Source organism: Psammomys obesus, unplaced genomic scaffold (assembly GCF_907164565.1).
Source record: "Psammomys obesus unplaced genomic scaffold, mPsaObe1.curated_primary_1811, whole genome shotgun sequence".
Taxonomy (NCBI): Eukaryota; Metazoa; Chordata; class Mammalia; order Rodentia; family Muridae; genus Psammomys; species Psammomys obesus.
Genome location: NW_026585987.1, coordinates 10,574,286 through 10,581,740, shown reverse-complemented (window position 1 = coordinate 10,581,740; position 7,455 = coordinate 10,574,286).

Sequence of the window (7,455 nt, the reverse complement as noted above, 5' to 3'; positions counted from 1 at the left end):
GATTACTTGAGTCCGGCAGTTGTAGGTCAGCCCACCTCAGAAAACCCAGCCCTTGCACTTGGGATGCAAAGGATATGCATTGCTACACATTGAAGGCCAGGCTAACCTACATAGCAACTTCCTAGCCAATGAAGGCTACGCAGTGAGATCCTGTCTCAAACCTCCCATGGGGAGGGAAACAATGGGTACAAAATGAAATGAGTGATGGAGGCTCTGCAGTTTGATGCAAGGTCTTACTGGAATAGGTTACTGTTATATTATTTTAAAAAAATACATAAATAAGGGCAAGCCATGCATGCAGCAACACTAGGTATGCATTAGTAAGTAAGGACATTATTTTTCTGATTCCAGTACGTGGGGCTGAAAAGAAATTTGAAAATCCACACTTAAGTTTTATTTTTAGGGGCTGGTGAAATGGCTCAGCAATTAAGAACACTGGCTGCTCTGAGTTAAGTTCTCAACAATCACTTGGTGGCTCACGACCATCTATAAAGGGATATGGCGCCCTCTTCTGTCATGTAGGTGTATATGCAGACAGAGCACTCCTACATTTAAAAAATAAAATGTTTAAAAAGTATTTATTTTTAGGTGTTTTTTTTTTTTTCTCAAAGATCTTTTTCACTTTTACTTAGTTGGCAATTTATGTTACATATAATCATGGATCCATGGAGATGTTAGGATATATACACAGTGTAGACAAACTGAATAAAGGTAATTAACATATCCAGCACCTTGCTTATTTACTTATTCTTCTTGCCTAGCTGCAAGGTTGTGTCCTCTAACTGCGCCCCAGTTTCTGAGGCTCACAAACTTAGTAAAGAGGTTTTGTTGGGGCCAGCAGCCAATGGATCCAGATACTGGGACTTGCAGCCAACCATGAGGCAGAACTCTTGAGGTCCTATGGAAGTATTGGGGAAAAGATGGAAGGACTTGGGGTAGGCACAGGAGCCTCATAAGAAGACCAACAGACACTACTGGCTGAGTCCCATGGGGGCTTTCAGAGACTGAGACATTAACTAAGGAGTGTGCATGATCTGGACCTAGGAACTCTGCACACGTGCAGCCAGAGGGCAACCTGGTCTTCAAGTGGGGCACCTGGCAAGTGGAGGGGAGTTATTTCTGGCATGGCTGCTATTGCCTGCTTTTGGATCACTTCCCCCTGGAAGTGTTCCTATCTTGCCTGGCTCAGGGGATGAGGATGTGCTCAGTCCTAGTGTAATTTGATGTGCTGGGAAGGTACCCTCTGATTGTAAAGTAAATAAACTAATATTTTTTAAAGGTTTGTTGGTTTGTGTCTTAATCAGTGTTTTATTGCTGTGTAGAGACAACAAGAGCATAGCAACTTTAAAAAAAGTATATTATTATTTATTACAATTTATTCACCATAGCAACTCTTTTATGAAAGAAGGCATTAATGGGGACTTGCTTAGGGTTTCAGAAGTTTAGCCTATTGTCATCATGGAGGGAAGTATGGTGGCATGCAGGCAGACATTTTGCTAAAGAAGTAGCTGAGAGTTCTACATCCAGATCTGCAAGCACCAGGAAGACAGAGACACTGAGCCTGGCTTGGGCATTTGAAACCCCAGAGCCCCTAAACCCTCAGCGACACACTTCCTCCAACAAGGCCACACTTCCTAATCCCTCTCAAGCAGTGTCACTCCCTGATGACCAAGCATTCAAATCTGATTGAAGGCCCTATTGCTGAAGACAACACTAGCTTATGTTATCAAATACAGAAAAGTTGAACTGGCGCCCAACCAGAAGCTTCACCTCTGCTGGCTAGTACTCATGGTACTGGGTGTACTCTGCACACTACCAGAGGTGAAAGGTAATCACCAATCTCATCTAGCTACATAGCCTGTGTCCCACAACAGTAACGTGCCAGAAAGACACACTGGTGCAATAGTGGCACAAATGTTATGGAAGTAACCAATTTCCTGATTGGATTTAAGGCTCACTCCATGAGATGGTACCAGTACCTTACCCTGCTGGGTGGCCAAGAACCTGAAACTACATAGGTCATGGGCTTAGGAGGAAAATATACTCTTATTCTGCTAAAGGATCATAGTAATATAATGACATATTGCTATATACCCATAGATCAGTGCCTGGCTCAACCCACATTAGAGAAACTTCTTGCTGTAGCTGGGAACTAACAGAGACCCACAGCTGGACAATGTGCAGAGATTGAGAGACTTTGGAACACACCATCCTAAATGAGATGGCTTCATCAAACCCCTCCTTTCAAGGCTCAGGGATCTATAAGAAAGAGATGTGTAGAAGTACTTTTGTTCACCTGGTTCAATTGTTGTCTGGGAGGCTGTCTCTGCCTGCTAACCTAGGCCTAGTCCTGGAAGCTTCTAGCCTCTGTACAATCTAACCTAGCCCTGGAATGTTTACAGCCTCTGGGACTTAGTGCTGAATAAGCTACCCTTTTCTTCTTCATATTGAGCTCCGCACTGGCTGGTTCAACTCAGCCATTCTGGCTCAAACTCTTCTCTCAGCTATCTTCAGATCCTATTCTGTCAACTTTTTTTTTTGACATAGTCTTATCCCATGTTTTTTTTTTTTAATTTTTAAATAATTTTATACATTCACTTGTATTCCAGCTGTAGCCCCCCCCCTTTCCCTCCCAACCCTCCTCTCCCTCCCTCATCTCCTCCCTGCCCCCTTCTGAGTCCACTGAGAGGGGGTGTCTTCCTCTCCTTCTGTCTGGCCCTAGCTTATCAGGTATCTTCAGGATGGTTACAATGTCCTTATCTGTGGCCTAGCAAGGCTGCTCCTCCCTCAGCGGGGAGGGGAAGCTCATGAGTTCATGTCCGAAACAATTCTTGTCCTCCTTACTAGGGAACCCACTTGGATACTGAGCTACTATGGGATATGTCTGCTCAGGAGTTGTAGGTTATATCCATGCATGGTCCTTGGTTGGATAAACAGTCTCATAGAAGACCCCTGTGCTCAGATATATTTAGACCTTGTGGGGCTCCCTGTCCCCTCTAGGATATACTAATTCCTCCTTCCTTCATATGATTTCCTACACTCTGCAGAAGGCTTGGTTATGGATCTCAGCCTCTGCTTTTATACACTGCTAGGTAGAGTCTTTCAGGTGCCTTCTGTGGTAGGCTACTAGCCTGTTACTTGTTTACTCCTATTTCCAATGTCCATCCCCTTTGTCTTTCTAGATGAGGATGATCTTCTTACCCCTGGACCTCTTTCTTGTTTATCTTCTTTAGGTGTACATATTTTAGTATGTCTATCCTATCTTATAGGTCTATATAAGTGAGTGTATACCATGTGTGTCTTTCTGCTTTTGGGACACCTCAAAAGCAGATGATTTTTTCTAGATCCTACCATTTGCCTGCAAAATTCATGACTTCCTTGTTTTTAATTGCTGAGTAGTATTCCATTGTGTCTGTCAACTCTTTCTCTGCCTTTTCTGCCACTAAATTAGACACCACTTTCAAACATGGGTGCTTCCTTCTACAAACTAATTTTACCTTCATTGTTTGGGATTAAAGGTGTGTACCACCATGCCTGGATATAAGCTTTTCTTTACCTGAAACTTGCTCTATACCAGGCTGGCCCTGAACAGATATGCCTGCCTCTGTTTCCTGGATTAAAGGAGGATTTGTATTCCAGCTGGATCACACAGCCCTGGAAGATGTTATCTTTTGCCAGAACAGCCATGTTCTGAATTAACATTCCTCTACAGAGGGGGCTGGAGATGTGGCTCAGAAGTTAAGAGCCCTGACTGTTCTTCCAAAGGTCCTGAGTTCAATCCCCAGGTAAACCACACAGTGCCTCACAACTATTTAGTGAAATCTGGTGCCCTCTTCTGGTGTGTAGGCACACATACAGGCAGAGATCTGTTGAGAGAAAGAAGGAAGAAATGCAGAATAAACATTCCTCTACTGGTGCCCTCTTCTGGTGTGTAGGCACACATGCAGGCAGAGTTCTGTGGAAAGAGAAAGAGATAAGAGACAGAAAGACAGAAGGAAAGATTGCAAGTACTAGAGTCTCAGGAAAGATTGCAAGTACTAGAGTCTCACTGAGTATATCAACCACATTTTCCAGGAGGTGACATTTTTTCACTTATTGGTCTTTTGTTTGCTTTGATTTTCATTTTTGTGTTTTTATGGCAGGAGTCAAGGGTGAGATGAGGGTTTTGTTTCTTGTTTGCTTTGTTAAACAAAAAGAAAATAACAAAGTTGGATGGGAGAGTGTTGGGGAAGATATGGGAGAAATGAGGGGAGGAAAAACATAAACAATATTCCATGAAAATATTTTTTTAGCTAAAAAATGTATTTCATCAAAAAAGAAAATGCTGATCTACTGCCAATTGTTGGTGGTCAAAACTTGATTTTCAGCCAGAAGTGGTGGTGTGGCGAACGACTTTAATCCCAGCACCCGGGAGACAGAGTGAGTTCTAGGACAACCAGAGCTGCACAAAGAAACCCTGTCTCTAAAAAGAAAGAAGGAAAGAAGGAAAAAACAAAAACAAAAAGCAACCCTTGATTCTTATTAGGACCATAAATGCAAGATTCAGGATTAACATGGTCTCCATTGCTGCCAAAAAAAGAAAACTGGTAGAGGGTGAGTACCTAAGCTAAAAGTCTTAATCTAAAGCTGGGCATGGTGGCATACTCCTTTAATCCAATGGCTCCAGAAACAGAGGCAGATGGGTCTCTGGGCCCTTCACTAACCCAGTCTACGAAGCAAGTTCCAGGACCTTGTCTCAAAACAAACAGCAGCAACAACAACAACACACACACACACAAAATGGCTCACTCTGTTTCAGAACCTGGCCTAACTGGATGTGGTATCCTGTGTCTGCACTACCTACAAGCACCTGGGAGGCTGAGGCAGGAGGATCACTTGGCCTCAGGAGTTTCAGACCAACCAACCTAGGCAACATAAACCCTATCTTAAAAATAAAAACAGACAAACAAACAAAATAATGTTCAGCTGCTGCTGACCTAAACCCAGCAGTTGGATAAAGGTAGTTGAGAGTAATGGCTGCTCTTCCAGAGTTCCTGAGTTCAATTCCCAGTACCCCACATGGTGGTTCATAACCATCTATAAGGGGATCTGATGCCCTTATAGATATATAGGCATACATGCAAATAGAACACTAATATATATAAATAAGTAAATCTTTGGGGCCCAAAATATGGCTCAGAGGATAAGACACAGGCTGCTCTTCCAGCGGTCCTGAGTTCAATTCCTAACAACCACGTGGTGGCTCACAACCATCTGTAATGAGGTCTGGTGCCCTCTTCTGGTGTTCAGGCACACATGCAGGAAAGAAGAGGAAAGAGGAAAGAGGAAAGAGGAAAGGAAAGGAAAGGAAAAAGGAAAGGAAAGGAAAGGAAAAAGGAAAGGAAAGGAAAAAGGAAAGGAAGAAAGAAAGAGAAAGAAAGAAACCTGGATGAACTCTTTAGGGACTTCTTTGGTCTCTGGAGCATTAATTTCAGGAAAAAACTGATGTGGTTTTTAGCATGCCAAAAAGAACTACCTCACATTAGGGAGAAGAAAAAAGTATTTCACTGTTTGATGTCTTCAGCTCTAGGTTTGTCTTTGGTAAAGACTGAGACAATGCTTCTTCCAGTGGGCTCCTTGGGGAGCCTTTCTACACTAACCTCATTTTTCATAGCCCATGATGTAGACACAATGACTCCGTGACCCCATGCCAAAATAGCTGTTTTAGTGTTCATAACATGTGAATATATTAGCTTACGTGACAAATGATGGTTGCAGATAGCATTAAGGTTTCAGATTAGCTAAACTTGAGATGAACTGGATGTAATTACAAGGGGCCTTAATGGTAGAAGGAAGCAGAAAACAGGAATACAGTGTGAGATAAGTTATTATTGTCTCACAAGACGGAAAACAGGAATTAGACAGACTGCAGCAGCCTGTAGAATGGTGGTTCTCAACCTTGGGTTAGGACCCCCGCCCTTTCACAGGAGTGCCTAAGACCATGGCAAAACAAATATTTACATTATAATTCGTAACAGCAGCAAAAATAGTAACAATGAAAATAATTTTATGGTTGGGGGTCACCACAACAAGAGGAACTGTATTGAAGGGTTGCAGCATTAGGAAGGTTGAGAACCAATGCTACAGAATATGGAAAACAGATGGAGTTTCTGTTGGAAGGGTGAAAGGCAGTCTTGCCAACTGTTAATAGCTTAATTTTTTTTGGAACACTTATCATATTCACCCCTCTTCTTTCTATTTATTTGTTTGTTTGTTTGAGACAGGGTCTCTCTATGTAGCCCTGGTTATCCTGGACTAGCTTTGTCCTGGCCTTGAACTCACAAGGATCCACCTGCCTCTGCCTCCCGAGTGCTGGGATTCAAGGCATGAATCACCACACCTGGTTCCCCTAAAAGATTTTTAAGCATGCAACACAATTTTGTCTGTAGGTACAATACTGCATGTGGAACTTGAGAATGTATTTCCCACAACTCCAAGTTCACACGCAATGACTAAACCTGTGTTGCTTCATGCCACTAAATTTATAGCAGCTTGTCAGTCTCCTGAGACTTACAATTCATTTCACCCATTTAAACGTTTGCTTTCTTTCTCTCGGGTTTGCCCTATCTCCTCCAACCTCCACTTACACTACTTCCAAGTGGAAAGGATTATGCCATTTTCTTTTCTACTTCCTGTCCCTAGAAGAAACTAGTACTATTGTCTAAATGAAGAAAAGGAGCTTCCGATTGCTTCGTGTATACTTTGTTTCGTTGTCAATTAAGATTTGCATGTAATAGACTAGCAAATTCTCACATTTGTTTTAGAAAATATGTAGATGATATTCCTCATGTTTTGTACTGGAAGAGTTTACAGAACACAGATGCACTGGCGTTTATCTCAAGGTCTGGGGTCACTAATTTCGAAACGACCTAGAAAACAGTTTTACGGTAGACTTCCAAACCGTGCTCTAGCAGGAAGGATCAGATTTCCTGAGGCATCGCGCTGGAATCTTGGTATTTAACAAGTTCTGCGCGCGATTCCTTGTGGGACTAAACAATTTGCCTCTGAATTACCACAGCGTGAAAACGAGTCCGCCTGAGGGAGAGGCTAAGCGCCTACCCTGGCGCGGCCACGCCGTGCCTCCGCACCCTCACAAACCCTCGGTAACGACGAGCGAGCGTCCAAACGAAGACGACCCTGGGAAGCTGGCCTTCCCGGATTGGGGTAACAGTCCCAAGGACGCCGCCACGCACAACGTCGGGCTCCCCTCCAGCCCCACGACGGGAATAAACGCCGGGGACAAAGATCTGACCGCCAACGCCGCAGAGGGAAGGAACCACGGCGGAGAAAAGTTCAGCCGCCAGCGCCACCACGCCCCCTACAGTCCTCGGAGCCCAATTGGCTTCCTGTCTCTCCCGCCGCAACCACACTACTTGCACCGGAAGGTTGATAGGGATGCACCGTGCCCGCCGGAAG